Source organism: Microtus pennsylvanicus, chromosome 5, assembly GCF_037038515.1.
Source record: "Microtus pennsylvanicus isolate mMicPen1 chromosome 5, mMicPen1.hap1, whole genome shotgun sequence".
Lineage (NCBI taxonomy): Eukaryota > Metazoa > Chordata > Mammalia > Rodentia > Cricetidae > Microtus > Microtus pennsylvanicus.
In genome coordinates this window covers 131,716,509-131,732,877 of record NC_134583.1, presented here as the reverse complement: position 1 = coordinate 131,732,877, position 16,369 = coordinate 131,716,509, and the positions used below count along the sequence as shown (strand labels likewise).

Genomic DNA, 16,369 nt, shown 5'->3' with positions numbered 1-16,369 from the left:
ACCCTTGGCAGGTCCTGACTCACAGCTGAGCACGGGACTCGGAGAGACCCAGGCTATCTGTCATGTAGAGACTCAGAGCAGACGAGGCTCCTGGCCCCTTCGCATGTCCTGAGCTCCTCCTCCCAGTTTGAAAGCCACAACCCCAGACATGAGGATGAACCTGCCAGCGGCTGCTGTCTCTGGAGATGGAAGAGGAGGCAACACATGAATGAGTCACTTGGACCGGAAATAACCTAACAGGGCATCCCGGATGGAGCCATCTCTCCCCACTCTCTGCTCAGAAGGAGGTGGCACACCCTAGAAGCAAACCCACCGCCCACTCCCTGGCTTCTGCCCCACTGAGGACATTTTAGGGTTGTGCTAAGCAAACTAATCCTAATTGCTTCCTTCCAGAGCAGCCTGTGTGACAACAGGTGCCAACTGACAGGCCATGACTCCAAGTTTGTGGGCTTCATTGTTTTTAAACTAGCTTAAGCAATCGTTTAAGTCATTTTACCCTTCCTAGGAGGCTCAGATGAGGAGGTAAGAGGCAACAATGCTAATCTAGAGACAGACAGATCTCTGCCACCTGTGGCAACAGAGGACCCGAGCTGTGAGTGACAATGACCAGATGACCCACTCTGGGCACATCTGCACTAGGCTGTTCTGCCTCTATGAGAAACCTCTGGGAGCGAGCCTCAGTCTGCCAGGGCTTCCGGAAGGCAGGCCAGCCACACACTAGCCATGAGCTAGCCTGGAGCTAGACACGCCTCTCTGCGGAAAGCCCCCGCTGCAAACATATAGATGGGCTTCCAGCCTTCAGCTGCTCATCTTTCCCTCTGGCTTTCTGAGAGGACCCAATGGTTCACAGGGACTTTGAGACCCCTGCTGTGGGGCAAACACCAGACAGGAAGCTAAGGGATGAGGGCATGCGCCCTGCCAAAGAACACACTAACAGAAGGCATGATGGTTATTAGAAGGAAAGGGCAGACAGCAAATAATTTTTACAAATAATTACAGCGCAGTAGACACTGTGCCAGTCATGTTAATGTCCTCTCATCCTTGTTCTGACCCTGGGAGGAAGACAGGAGCATTTGCCGACAGAAATTAAGTTCCTTTTTTCCCTTTCTTTCCTATGTATTCGTTTGTTTGTTTGTTTGTTTGTTGTGGTCCTGCAGATTTGGGGAAATTTTTCTTCCACTGAACTACACTCCCAGCCTGGAGGCTCCTTGTATAGACTAGAACACTGAAAGCCAGAATTTCTGCCCAAATCCACTGGGCTACTTATCAGAGAATGCTGACTCATTGGTTCAAAGTCGTACTTTGGTGATAGCCATACTTTGCTCTATTGTGGGTTCGCCATCTGGGGTAAATAGATGTATGTGTTGTGTGTCCCCAGGAAAAGTTCTGTAATATAACACTAACACACTTCTCTTGGTGTTAAATGAATCAAGAATGAAGTGCCTTTGGCTTAGCTGGGAAGCAGCAAGCCTACCAGGGTGGGTGGCTCCTTTGTTTCAAGTGAATTGGAAAACCATTATTCTACCAGCCAGGTTGATACCAATATTCTAGGACAAATGCATATTATGTAAAGATACACATGAAATACAAGTCCATTAAAACCATGTGTTTTAGGATGCTACATGTGACAAAAATTTTCCTAGGGAAACATAATACACATCTGTTCACCCCAGAGAGGGAGCCCACAACAGACCTCAGTACAGATACAACCAAAGTTTAATTTGGTGAAGCAATTAGCTTTTTTGAAGTTTAAGGATATGGGTGAGACCTGTTACTTGCAGGAGCAGAAATGACCAAAGCCCACCGGCCCGTTGGTCCGTTAGTGACAGTTCACAAAAGCTGGGAACCTGGAGCACACTGCACAGCCTGCAAGCAACTCAGCAAGTTGGTGGGGTCCTTTCCAGGTGCCTCAGATGGTCTAAACCTCTTCCAGGCAGCTTCTCCCCAGCAGCTGGTCTCCTCACAGTCTTCTTTTCCATCTCTGTTTGTCTGTGCCATGGACTTTCAGCTTCTATTGTTTATTCCATCAGGGAGAGACCTAGTGAATCTGGTCAGTTTCAGGGATTTCCTGGAGTTATCTTGTTCACCTGCCTGCTCAAGGAGTTCCCTGCAGGATGGAATGTTTCAATCTTAGAGGAAACTGCTACACAGCTGATGTATCCATTGTGTGGGTGACTACAGAACTTGCCCCCAAGTCCAAGGACTTAAACTCGTTCTGAACCCACATGATAGAAGAAGAGAACAGGCCCCTAATAAGTTGTTCTGTGAGCTCTAGGTGTACAATATGATACACACGTATACACAAATAGATACACATATGCACACTCACAAAACAATGTAAAAAACTTAAATAAACAAATAAAATGCACTCATTAAAAAATATGAAAAATGGACTGGTGAACTGGCTCAGCAGGTAAATGTACCAAATCTGTGACCTGCATTCAATCCCTGGGGCTTACATGTTAGAGGGAAACTATTGATTCCTGACCTAAAACTCTGTATATGTGCCACCACCCACCCCCTTAAATCTTAAGGGAAAAAAGAACAAATAAACTTGTCACAACCATGGACAAGAACGTGTTCTTCTCTAAAGACCAGTGCTTCTCAGCCTATGGGTCTTGACCCCCAGGGTAACAAACAACCTTTTCAGAGGAGTCGCCTAAGACCATCAGAAAACACAGACATTTACATGGTGAGTCATAACAGTAGCAAAATCACAGTTATGAAATAGCGAAAATAATTTTATGTTGGGGGCATGACACAAGGAACTGTGTTGAAGTTAAAGGATCACAGCAATAGGAAGCTTGAGAACTAATGCTATAAGGCCCTTTGTGGATTTTGAAATCCTTAGATAAAGCAATGTAAATGGAAAATAATCTACAACTAGAGGATATCACCTAGAAGAAGAGCACCGTGTGGACAGTTCTGGAACGCACAGGACTTCAGTGTGAGCAGCACCTGGTAGCTTTGGTCATTGCTGCTGAGACAGGCATGGCTAGCTGCCATTTCCTCCAGGAGCATGGCTAAATGCCACTTTTTCCCGTTATGTTTGTTTAAACATCTTGGTTACAGTCATTTCCTGCATTGCTGAACTCTAGGCTATTGAGAATATTGTTTTGGGTCTCTCCAGAGAGACACAGGGCACTTAGCTATGGTTAGCTGAAACAGGAAGCAGGGACTGGCAGCCAGAGGACACGGATCCCTTCAGGAGATCCCCATTTGAGCCCCTGGAATGTACAAGTGGTGCCAGAGCCTGCGCCAAATCTCAGGACAATGGCGGTGTCCTGGATTTACCCTCCAACTTTCGGAAGACAAAGAGAAAAGGATTCAGTTCTTAGAGTGCTGTAGAAAGACAGGCAGGACGTATAGCCCATTCCGTGGAGACCCTGGAAGGAATCCAACTCCTAAGATCCGCACTATTATTGCAGGCAGTTGCCAAGCAAATCCTTCCTGAAGCAAGCCTCTCCCTCATCCCTTCTAATCCCCGTGGACTCCTACATATATGTGAGGAATACAAGCCCACACCAGCTACCATTTCCTCCCAAGGACACTTATCTCTCTTTGATAGATGAGGAAACACAAGTTCAGAGACCCTGGAAGACAGGACAGAACTACTAGGTGACATCAGCAAAGTTGAACTCAGGTTTGTGTGACAAGGCACCTGACCAGTCCATCTGAACGCAATTCCTGCCACATACCAGCTACAAGTTACTGCTTCATATTCCAGGTCCTGTGCTATAAATTAGACATAGGAACTACCTATTTCAGAAGGTTTGAGGACCCCATAAAGTGCGACTTATATTAGAACCACATTTTGTAAGCCCATAGTAGTAGTGGTGGAGGTAGTGGAGGTGGTGGTGGTGATGGAGGTGGTGGTGGTGATGGAGGTGGTGGAGGTAGTGGAGGTGGTGGAGGTGATGGAGGAGGAGGTGATGGAGGTGGTGGAGGTAGTGGAGGTGGTGGAGGTGGTGGAGGTAGTGGAGGTGGTGGAGGTGGTGGAGGAGGTGGAGGTGGTGGAGGAGGTGGAGGTGATGGAGGTGGTGGTGGTGGTAGAGGTGGTGGTGGAGGTGGTGGAGGTGATGGAGGTGATGGAGGTGGTGGTGGAGGTATGGAGGTGATGGAGGTGGTGGAGGTGGTGGAGGTGGTGGAGGTGGTGATGGAGGTGGTGGAGGTGGTGGTAACTGTGAAGGTAATTGTGGTGGTTTCAAGGATAAGCCTTTTTTTTACTTAGACGTCTCTACACAAACCTAAGCCAACATCTTATTTAATTTTTCCCAACACAATCACCCTAATAAACCCTAATCACCAAAGGAGGCCTTTTGTTTCTCTTTTTCTTACCACATTTTCCCCTGGAGGTGTGGTATTTTGAGTGAGAATGGCCCCATAATTTTTATGATTTTTGTTGCCGGTGGGTCCCGAGCAGCTGGCAGCGGGGCAGGCTGGTCCTGGCAACAGTGAGGTTCCCTGACTGGGAGAGCCGTGCAAACCCAGCCATGCAACGAGCGGCTGGGCAGGAGACAGTGAGTCCCTGGAAGGCGCAGGTTCTCAGCGGCAAGTGGCTGGGAGGGCGAGTGTGTGGGAGACACGTGGATAAACACATCATACAGAATAGAATTGGATATTTATTACTGGGGGGGAGAAGAGGACAGAGAGAGAGAAAGGGGGGTGGAAAAGTGGGGAGAGGCAGAAGCGAAGCTGCCTCTCCAAGAGGAAGATGAAAAAGAGAACGAGCTCAGGCCAGAAGCTGAAGATCAGCCTGCCTCAGCGGATGGGGGAGGGAGTGGGTGTGGCTTGTCTCTTAAAGAGACGAAAATCATAACAATAGTCACAAGTGTTTGAGTGCTTGGTCCCCAGGTAGCGGGACTGTTTTGGGCGGGATTAAGGGGCCTTGTCAGAGGTGTGCCTTTTTGAGGAAGTAATACTGGGGCTTTCAAAAGCCCATAGCAGCCCCCACTCTTTCTCCTTCCTGTCTGTGGATCAGGAAGTAAGCTCTCAGCTTCTGCTCAGCACCGTGCCTGCCCGCCCGCCTGTTGCCATGCTCTCCTCCATGAATGTCGTAAACCAACCTTCTGAAACTGTAAGCACGCCCACAACTAAATGTGTCTTTTTAGAAGTTGCCTTAGTCATGACGTCTCTTCACAAAAGAATAGTAAGACACAAGGAAACTTCACTAACTGCTTTTGTCTGTCCATAACCTTCTCCCTGCTTCCTGGCTCTTCCAACCCTGCCACCTCCATGTTCCCCCATCTTCCCCAATGCTGAGTTCCACAGTTCATCTTCTGCCACACAATTCGTATTCCACAATTCTGGCAGTTAAGAACATCGTTAGCAAGCAACCATGCCCTGTGAACAGAGAACTCCAATCCTTACGGACGTCACTAAGCATGCCAGAGCTTTGCTTGTCTTATCCGTGAAGCTTAGTTACAAACTCCTCAAGGTCCATATGAGACACTTCCATATCCTCCCCGGTCAATGACACAAAACTAGTGTGTACGTGTGGACAGGCACACACCCATATAAAACAGGCACATCTCTTTGTGGGCGAATTCTAAGGTTATTAGCCTAAATTACTTCAAATTCCAAGAGGGCAGATAAAATGAAGAAAGAACCTTGAAAACACAGGCACTAATGGTCTCAAAGAAACCAGATTGTGCATGAGTGCCAAGACTTAGGCAGTGATCATCTTAATGCTTGCAATATTACCAGCTTGTGAAGATGCAGTCCCCCTAAAGCACTTAAAATTATTTGGATTAAACAGACTCAGGACCAATCCAAAGAGTGTCCAAGTCATCCACAGAAAGTTGGGACACACACTGAGCTCTGTGACCATGACAAAAAGGTCTTCCTCTTGACATAACCCAAGACTGCTCATCATTTGAAAATGGGCCATGAATTGAGGTTGGTTCTAAAATGAAACTTGGAACTGGTTTACACTGTAAGTCGCTTGGCTTCTCAGACCTGAGAGGAGAAGAGCAGACATCAAGGAGTTTTCAAGAGTTTACCACTGTAAGCAAGGCTTGTGAGTGGGAGAGCCAAGGATGTACAAACTGGGAAACAGGGCTCCTGAGAGTGTTCCAGGCCTTGACCTTGACAACTCCCAGATGAACCCCACCTGACAAAATTCCTTGTTAGTGAAGACCAACTAGGCACCTGGGGAGAGGCCCTCTCCTCCTGGGCAAGGCTCCAACACGCAAGGGCATGTGACACACTTTTGGGGGTTGCAGGCTGGCCTGTACTTTAAAAAAAAATTACCAATTACTATTCTTCTATCTATCTACCTATCTATCTATCATCTATCTATCTAAATAGGCAGTTATCATTTTAATGCTTGCAATTAGATAGAGAGAGAAACAGACAGACAGACAGACATCAATACCAGAATATCAGAACATCCTTGGGAAGACAGGTCCTCGCACTGCCATGGCAAGGTCTCCCCATGAACTTTCCCTCACAATGTTTAGAAAGACAATGCTGAGAGCTGGGAAAACAGCTCGGTCTGCAGTGTTTGTCCGAGAGCTGACAAACTAGGCTCCATCCCGAGACCCACATGGTCCCAGGACAGCACCGAGTCCTGCAGGCTGTCCCTACTTCTACAAGGCCACAGAGGCATGTGCATGCCCACACATGCAATTGACTTTCCCAGGACTGAGGTGACTCTAGAGGTTACCTGTGGTGCTGGTGTCCTGTCAGAGAATTGTTGACAAATATTTTAACTTCAACCTGTGAGCTTGAGTCACATAAGACGAAAGCATCGTTTCCCACATGTGACACTCTTTTGGGGGGTTGCTGACTAACCTTTTCTTTCAAAAAAGAAATTATTACATTCGTTTATTTCGTGTTTGTGTGTGTGTGTGTGTGTGTGTGTGTGTGTGTGTGTGTGTGTGTAGATAAGAGGGTTGTGAGACACTCAACATGGGTTCCAGGAACCCAACACCAGTCCTTTGGGAGAAGAGCAAGTACTCTGAATGTTGAGCCATCTTTCCAGTCCCTAACAATTTTAAAGGAAAACACTAAAGTCCAGCTGTGTATAGCTTCATATATTTGACAGAATATTATACGGACAGTGTGTACCTCTGTAAAACAAAGCTAAGGAGGAAAGCAAAATTCAAAATAGAGCTAATATAGAACAATTGAAATGGACGTAGGAACTGCGGGGGCAAGGACTCTAAAGGCCACCACCGCTAACACACACACACACACACACACACACACACACACACACTGTAACTCACCTGAGCTTCAGAGATGGAAGATGTGGGGGAGACAGGAAGTTCCCGGCAAGTTCCAAGAGACCCTCTAACAAATAGCGGAGTCACCTGCGGGCTGACCTACCCTCCCAGATCGTCCTCTCGTCTCCACGCTGCCATGCAGTCTGCATACCCACGCTTGCAGCTACACACACTGGTTTGGAGGGTGGGGGTGACGACACACAACAAAAACTGAGGAAGGAGAAAAGTGACTAATTTATACACCAAAAGCGGCCAGTTTGCGGGGGGAGGGGGGGAGTCCTTTGCCAAACAGCGTTTGACTTTGAAGAGTGGAGCCTGCTTTCATGATGCACGACTTGAACTTTATTTGGGAGAGGAAAACACAAAAGGGATAGAGTGCAAACCCAAGGTCCGCCCAGCAGGGGCTTTGAACTCGTGTCAATTTTGAGCCTGCATCTTGGAAAGGGACTACGGGGCCAGGGGAAAAGGGCGGCGACACCCCTAAACCCCAACTGTGGGTAGGAGCAGGGTGGATCCCTTCCCGCCCCTGCCCCAGCAATGCACTAGCGGAGCTCATAGGCATGCGGGGTCCTGGAGCGAGCGTCGGGACAGAGCGCGAGAACCACCTCTCCTACCCCGGCTTCTCGGGTTTCCAGTTTTTAAGCACCTATCAAGGTTGAAATGCTACATTAGCTGAGCAGAAACGTCTGGAATTTCGAGGAGGGCTGGAGCCGAACCAGGCAGGGGGCTGAGCCCCTGCTTCTCCCTCCAGACACTAGGGCAGCCGGGCCTCGTCAGGGCACTCATGCCAGCGCCCTCTAGGCGGCACAAGCGGCTCAGTGTGCTCACAGAAATCAAAGGCACCGGCCCAGGTGGAAGCAATCTTGAAACCTTAGTTTTTCGTCTACAGTCCGCCAGCAAGAGAGGAAGGAGTCCCTCCGCACACGGCTAAATTGAATTCCTCACCAAAATACATGTCCCAGGAGAGACGGCTCCGCATTACAAGCACCAACTGTTCTTCCACCGGATCCAGGTTCGATTCCTAGCCCCCCACGGAGTGGCTCCCTGTCTATAACTTTATTTCCAGGGGAACTGATGCCCTCTTCTGCTCTCACCACTAGAGAGACACATGTGGTGCACAGACATACATGCAGGCAATACACCCTCTATATGATAAAAAGGAAAGAAAAATGCATGCCCCAGCACGTCTGCTCCTGCTGACCCAAAATTATGTACAAAAGCATAAGGAAGCAACACGGGAGCGAGTCAGTGGTTCACAACCTCAGTCACAGTGTTAGCGCCCCCTTCCGGCCTCCAAGATGCATATGGTAAACATGCACACAAAATAAAAATAAATGAATTTTTTATGCCTAAAGAATTCCTAAGAGATATGAATGCATGTGTCTATAAATGAACACTTAATTTTTTTTATCTTTTCTAGTAAAAGAACTTAGAGGAAGTCAGGGGTGGTGTTCACACATGTAATCCCAGCACTTGGGACGCAGAAGGCTGAGGAAAGAGGTGTGGACGTGATAATTTTATTAGTTTTTTTTTAAATCTTGATCTACAGAAATATATTTGTTTAACAAGCACAATACTAGGGCAAGCAATGCTCTCAGCCCTTTGCCCATGATTGCTGCTTTCTGATACTAACTTTGAAAAGGCAGGTCAAACTAATGTTCGACCAAAATCAAGAATCATTTGAGGGGTTTTATGAAAACTTAATACAGTAGGAGCTTCCTGAAACATGAACATGTATGAAGGTAATCTAAATGGTATCACTAAATAATGGGGAAGATAGAGCCCCAGTTGGGCATTCTCATCACCACATGAAGAGTCGTTCTGGGAATGCATTATATCTAACCAAATTTGTTGGTAAGGGGGCCCCAGGGGAATCCCCAAACAACCCAGGCTACTGCCAAGGCTACTGGCTGCTCTCTACAGACTGATGATAGGGCCCTGTCGCTGAGACAACACCTATACACCTCACTGGACATAGAGAAGTCGAACTGGTACCTATCTAGAGCCTTCACCCCTAGTGGTCAGGGTGTTAAAAGATACTCTGCACACCACCAAAGGAAAAAGATAAACACCAACTGGTGTGGGAAGCCCTTCTGTGTATGTGTTCTTTTATTGGTTATTGAATAAGGAAGTTACTTATGACAGGGCAGAGTAGAGCTAGGCAGGGAAACTAAACCGAATGCTGGGAGAAAGAGGGTAGAGTCAGTGAGAAGCCATGGAGCCGCCACAGGAGACGGAAGCCTTCACAGGAGCCTGTTGAAACTTTGCCAGTAGGCCATGACCTCATGGTGATGCACAGATTAATGGAGATACGGTGTGGGAAGTCCTTCTGTCTATGTGTTGCTTTTATTGGTTAATGAATAAATCTTTTTTGGTCAGTGGTTTAGCAGAATAGAGAAGGTGGGAATTCCAAGCAGATAGAGGAGGAAAAAAGGCAGAGTCAGGGGGAAGTCATGCAGCCAATACAGGAGACAGACAATGGGCCCTGGACTGAAACTTACCAGTAGGCCACAACCACATGGCAGTACACAGATGAATAAAAATGGGTTCGTTTAAGATGTAAGATCTAGCTAGAAATACGCTTAAGCTTTTGGCTAAACAGTATTGCAATTAATATAGTTTTGTGTGTTTATTTTGTGCCTGGGTGACTGGGAAATGAGCCAGTGGGCTCCACCAACAGAGATGGGTTAGTTTAGGATGTAAGAGCTAGCTAGAAATGCGCTTAAGCTATTGGCCAAACAGTATTACAAACAATACAGCTTCTGTGTGATTATTTCAGGTCTGAGCAGCAGGGAATGAATGAACAGCCTCCAACTACAGATCGGCACACCAGCGTGTGCCAGCTAAATCCACATAAAACCTGAGAGAACTTGGAAAGGAATTCTAGACACACACACACAAAGCTTAGCAGCATTCTTTTTCAGATAGGTTCTGTTTGTTGGTGGTGAGCAGGGGCGCCATGGTCTCCCTGGTTCAGCATGAGCATCAAAAAATGGTGCAGTGGCAGCTTCCTGGTTTGCCAGCACAAACAGCTCTGACTCTTTTGGGAGATTCGGCTATGGAGCACTTGAATGGCATTTGTGGGCCTGGGTGCTTGTCTGCCCACTCGGGGTTAGGAGGAAAGTAGCTGAGACCATGCCCATGGCTCAGTGCTCCCCCTCCACAGGCATGTGATGGGATCGAGTCTGCTAGGCCTGCACAAGCAGGAGAGCATGGCAGATTCCTACCACCATACACAGAGATATTTCCAGGCACACAGTGCACTGCATGGCAGATTTAGCTATTACTCAGATAAAAAGGGTTTATATGCTGCGTGGTGCTGCGCAGAGTTGAGGTAGTGAGGAGGCTCCCACACAGCAGTCCCAGAGGTGGCAGTGAAGTACCTCTGCCATATTGGAAGCCTGAGAGGCAAAGCGGCATCCAGGGCCACTGTAACCAAGCTGCTTACCATTGTAAAAGCTCCAGGTCTGAAGATAATTATAGATACACAATAAAGACAAATTCAGATGGAAAAGACCTCTAAATGGGTCATGGTACTTGATAAATGTACATAGGCTTGAGAGGGAGAAGAAAAATATATAGAAGAAAGTAAAACAAAGTCTTTAAAAAGACAGAGTACAGACAGTCACAGAGTAAAGGAGTAAAGATAATAAAATAAATATTAAACTTGCAGAAAAAGTAATGGAGTAAAGAAAAATAAGTCACATAAAGATGGAAAATACACAGAGAGTCTGGATTGTGTATATTACTGTGTTTTCTTCAAATTTTTTGACTACAGAGAGATATTTGATTCTGGGGGCTGCTAAGCTAAGCCAACATATATATTTTGGCTCTTTTCAGTTTAATGCATGAAGGAATTACACTCGTCCAAGTGAAAAGCAGACCCCAAATGGTTACATTATACAAGCTGTGAGGTTTTTAAACTTGTGATAAAGGACAGGAGGGAAATTCTACTCATTGCAAGGAAATCCTCACTTACGCTTCAGAGAGTCACAAGCACTTAAAACCCATGAACCTTCAGCTGATCGTCCTTAGCCAGTCCGATCTCTATTAGGAACTGGCATATGTTCTTGCGCTGGTCACCCTGTAGCTGAATTACTTCTCTATATTCTGGATGCTCAATTGCAGAACCATTGCAGGCAACTTTCTTCTTAAACACCTTCACTAGTTTCTTTTTGTCAAATTCATCAACAATTCCTTGGACAGTGGTAAGGGTCTTCCTGCCGTTTCTCTGTTGAATTCTTATATGGATATAATCCTCAGTGCCAGCAGGAAGCAGGTCAGCACCCTTACTTGCATCAGCAAAGGGGTCGAAAGAGTGGAGGTTCTGAATAGCAGGCATAAGATACGATTCCTTTTCCTTGGTGGAAAAGGCCTGCAGAAGACGGCTGTGGTAGAAGGCAGGGGGTGGGTATGAAGCTTCAGGAAGTGAGGGGGCTTGACAGGGAGGCAGCTGAGTCCTCTGTGACTGCTCAGTGACTCCAACATATATATTTTTAAAGGTAACTTGACTTCAGAATTTGAGTCTAAGGATATGTTGCTTTGGAAAAGAGATTCTGCTTTTGTTTCTCTTTTTTAAATTTGTTTATTTATTAAAGATTTCTGTCTCTTCCCCACCACCGCCTCCCATTTCCCTCCCTCTCCCCCAGTCAAGTCCCCCTCCCTCGTCAGCCCAAAGAGCAATCAGGGTTCCCTGCCCTGTGGGAAGTCCAAGGACCACCCACCTCCATCCAGGTCTAGTAAGGTGAGCATCCAAACTACCTAGGCTCCCACAAAGCCAGTACGTGCAGTAGGATCAAAAACTCATTGCCATTGTTCTTGAGTTCTCAGTAGTCCTCATTGTCCACTATGTTCAGCGAGTCCGGTTTTATCCCATGCTTTTTCAGACCCAGGCCAGCTGGCCTTGGTGAGTTCCCAATAGAACATCCCCATTGTCTCAGTGTGTGGGTGCACCCCTCATGGTCCTGAGTTCCTTGCTCGTGCTCTCTCTCCTTCTGCTCCTGCTTTGGACCTTGATATTTCTGTCCGGGGCTCCAATGTGGGTCTCTGTCTCTGTCTCCTTTCATCGCCTGATGAAGGTTAATATTCAGGAGGATGCCTATATGTTTTTCTTTGGGTTCTCCTTATTTAGCTTCTCTAGGATCACTAATTATAGGCTCAATGTCCTTTGTTTATGGCTAGAAACCAAATATGAGTGAGTACATCCCATGTTCCTCTTTTTGGGTCTGGCTTACCTCACTCAGGATAGTGTTTTCTAGATATATAGAAATATGTTTCAATTAGATAAGTATTCTTCAAACCTTTCAAAGACTAGTAGACTATGGCATTTAAAATTTAAAATTTTATTAGGGCTTTTCATGACTCTGAGACACATCTGACCTTAGCAGCACCAATTACTTAAAGAGGAAAATGAGCATCAAAGAGGTTCCTTATGGAGTTTGTTAGCCATTTAGACAAGAAACTGCTCTTGCCTGGACTGCTTGATGTTATGCTGTATGAACCGGACATGCAGGACCCACAGAAAAAAATGACTGCTGAACTTGCCTAAAGGTGAGACAGTCCTTCAGGGTTCCTGCTTCATTGAAGAGTCTGCCAGACATTCTGCAGGACCAGAGAGGCTGAGGCCACTGTTTTGGTCCAGGCTGATATCAAACCCTCAGATCCTCTAAGAGGGCAAGATGAAGCAAAGAAAAAAAAATAAATCAGACAAAAATTCTATTCCCCTAACAGGAACAATCAACAGGTGTGAAGCTTTCAAAGAAAGAAATCTTCAGAGTCACTAGGTAAAGCTGAGCACCCAGGGAAACCATAAGAACGATCAGGAACAGCTCAGGGGCATGAAACAGAATAGGTTAAAAGATGGCATGTTGTTTCAGCAGCTCTGACCAGGAGTTTGTCCATTGACCACCAAGCCTGAAGTTTCATCCCAAAATCAGAGGAGCATCTACCAATCACTGTGTACTTAAGGGCTGGGGCTCTCACGCCTTCCCCTCCCCCACCATGCCCCCTGACTAACTGGCAGACCCCAAAACACCAGTCTGTCTGGGAGAGCCAGACTTAAAATTTACTGCAACCGAATGAAGGTGTGAGGTTCGCAGATCTGAAGCCAGTCTGCTGAGCCGACGTGATGCAATTTAACCCAAAGCCTTTTATTTTTTTTAAGGAACATTAAGGCATGTAAGTAACTGGCTTGTTGAATGACAGGCAAAAGCCTCTGAGATATTTTTCAGACAGATGGTAGTGGTATCTCATACTCCATCATGAGCGCTTTTAACCAAAGATGGAGATCATACGTAGAAGGAGCTGATTGTTTAAATACCACTGCCCTGCCCCAGAGTCAGATGAACACGTGTGCCCATTCCACCCCATGCTCCCTGCTCTGCCCCAGAGTCAGATGAACACGTGTGCCCATTCCACCCCACGCTCCCTGCTCTGCCCCAGAGTCAGATGAACACGTGTGTGCCCATTCCACCCCACGCTCCCTGCTCTGCCCCAGAGTCAGATGAACACGTGTGTGCCCATTCCACCCCACGCTCCCTGCTCTGCCCCAGAGTCAGATGAACACGTGTGTGCCCATTCCACCCCCACTCCCTGCTCTGCCCCAGAGTCAGATGAACACGTGTGCGCACATTCCACCCCACGCTCCCTGCTCTGCCCCAGAGTCAGATGAACACGTGTGCGCACATTCCACCCCACGCTCCCTGCTCTGCCCCAGAGTCAGATGAACACGTGTGTGCCCATTCCACCCCCACTCCCTGCTCTGCCCCAGAGTCAGATGAACCTGTGTGTGCCCATTCCACCCCATGCTCCCTGCTCTGTGAGCATTTTCACAGTTCTCCAGCTGTGGGCACCAGCCACAGGTTAGCAAAGCAAATAGCATATATCAGTTCAGTTATTTACATATTAATTACTTGCTTTGTTTGTTTATTATGGTGCTGGGAATTGAACCAAGGCATTGAGATAGGAAAACTGTTCTTACACTGACCATCTTTCTTTGTTTGCTTATATTTTGAGTAAAAAGCCCAAGATGACCTTGAACTCTTCCTCCTCTGAGCAGGCAGCATCCTGAGTAGCTGGGATTGTAAGCATCCACCTCCACTCCCAACTTTTAAACTTAATTTTATTTATTTTTGAGACAGAATCTTACCCTGTAGCCCAGGCTAACCTGGAATTCACCATGTAGCCCAGGCTGGTCTCATGCTTTCTGCAATCTTCCCTGTTTTGGCCTCTGAAGTGGGATCATAGGACTAAGCCACCACACAGGGCTAAGCATTTTAAATTAACCTGTGTACTAGCCGGCTTATCTTCCATGCTGCTTGGGAGAAACTAAAGGAAGTTTTTATCTGTAGTTAAGAATAACATATCTTTAAACAATATTTTTTTAGATAATCTTCCCATGTAGCCTAGGCTGGCCTCAGCTCCTGAACCGCCTGCGTCAGCCTTCCCCGGGCTGAGATTTTAGGTATGTGCCGCCGCGTCCAGCCTAAACCACGCCACCATAAGAGGTTTGGGACTACGTGGGTTGGATATGTAATCAAGTAAACCAGCTTGGAGAAGGACTCACCCTGAGCTAACTGATACTTTTCCCACATAAGCTGTTGTGTTCAAATTGCTTTTCAACATAAAGAAACAATAACAAGCGCAGGCTGGGATTTATAAGAACCGATACGGTTTCTAAGTGCTTTATCAACTGTCCAGTGGAAACTGCTGTAAGAAGTCCACAAAAGACCCTTGTCCGGACTGAGCCTTGGCTTGTGCTCTGCCTCGGTTATGGTCCCCAAAGGGCAGGCGTTAAAAAGGCTTCCCGCAGGGAACCGCTGAGGCTTTTAAAGTTTCCCCAGCCCGCTCATCACTCATCACCAACTCTCTGGGCAGGAACAACACTTGCCAGGTTTTTTTTTTTCTTTCCCTCCCTTCCCACCTGTCATCCAGTCTCCCCTGGTATGCCAGCCAGGACCACGGGCACTCTCAGCTTGAATGACCGAGTCTTGTCTACAGCCCAGAGTCTCTTCTTCAACCCAAGTGGCCACCGACAAGTTGGAGTCTCCCAGAAAAAGAAACCCCAACTCCACAGGCAAGCATCAAACACAGCACGGTGTAACGGCTGAATACACCTCATCCTTCAGAACAAGTGACACACTGCCTGTGCGGGGAAATACAAACACTGAGAGCAAGGAGAACGGCTCAGGGCCCCTACCCTCCGGGAGGGGGTGGAGGGGGGAGCCTACCCTCCGGGAGGGGGCGGAGAGCAGGGACGGGGCCGGGACTTGGTCCACCCAGGCGTGCTCAGGAATTCCAGGCAGAGATGCTTGGCATAAGTAAGTGAGTGAGTGAAGGGAGATCTAAAGAAAGCCCTCACATTCATATTCATAAGCTAAACTGAGTTAAAAATAGACTCAAGAAGGGCCTGACTTCACTTTTAATTTTAGCCTGGTGATCAGCATGCCCTAAAGACAGAGAGTCACCAGGCATTTTCCTGAGTGCGATGATCTTCATATTTTTATAAAAAGGAAATGCAGCATGTTCTATTAATAAAAGTGCTGTGCCCTCAGTTAAATCTGGACAGTTCATAAATCAAGGCTCCCTCTGGTCTCACCTTCCTGGGCCTACAGTTTGCTCACACCCAAGCCCCCCACAACTGGGCAGGTCACATGTGTTGGGAGAAAGTAGCTCAAGGTCTCATGTCACTGGGTCTGTTATCAGTGACAGGACTCCTGGGCACTTCCCAGGTGACCAGCGCATGGGCCAGTATCTCTTAAAGGGCACATGGAATCGTCCCCATGGCAAAGGTTTCAGAGCCCTGTGTGGACTGGGATTAGTGGGGGTGGCAGTGGGGAACCAGGTAATATTCTAAGAGGGAAACGGGGAGAAAGGGGAGAAACTGCTGCCTGCCTGGAAATGGTGAGCGGCTGCCTCGTCCTTCTAACCCTAGGGAGGGCAATGTCGCTTTGACCTCCAGTTTCCATGTTCTTTACTTCCCACCCACCCACCTGGGGACCCTTTAGGGACCTGTCAGGCCACCGAGCAAAGCAAAGGAGACCGGGTAGGAAAACTGTCTCCCTCAGAGTGCTAAGCCATAATTCCACACGTAGGCAAGTAAGCCCAGGAAGGCTAGGGCTGAGTATGTCCAAGTCACAAGC

The 16,369-nt window shown here is 47.3% G+C and overlaps 1 protein-coding gene and 1 pseudogene across 3 annotated transcripts in view; both read right to left on the bottom strand.

Moving 5' to 3' along the window:
- The window catches only part of Rbm20 (RNA binding motif protein 20), a 183,179-nt gene that overhangs the window by 143,090 nt on the left and 23,720 nt on the right, over window positions 1-16,369 (bottom strand). The window lies entirely within an intron of this gene.
- Window positions 11,060-11,594, bottom strand: LOC142851222 (eukaryotic translation initiation factor 1 pseudogene; annotated as a pseudogene).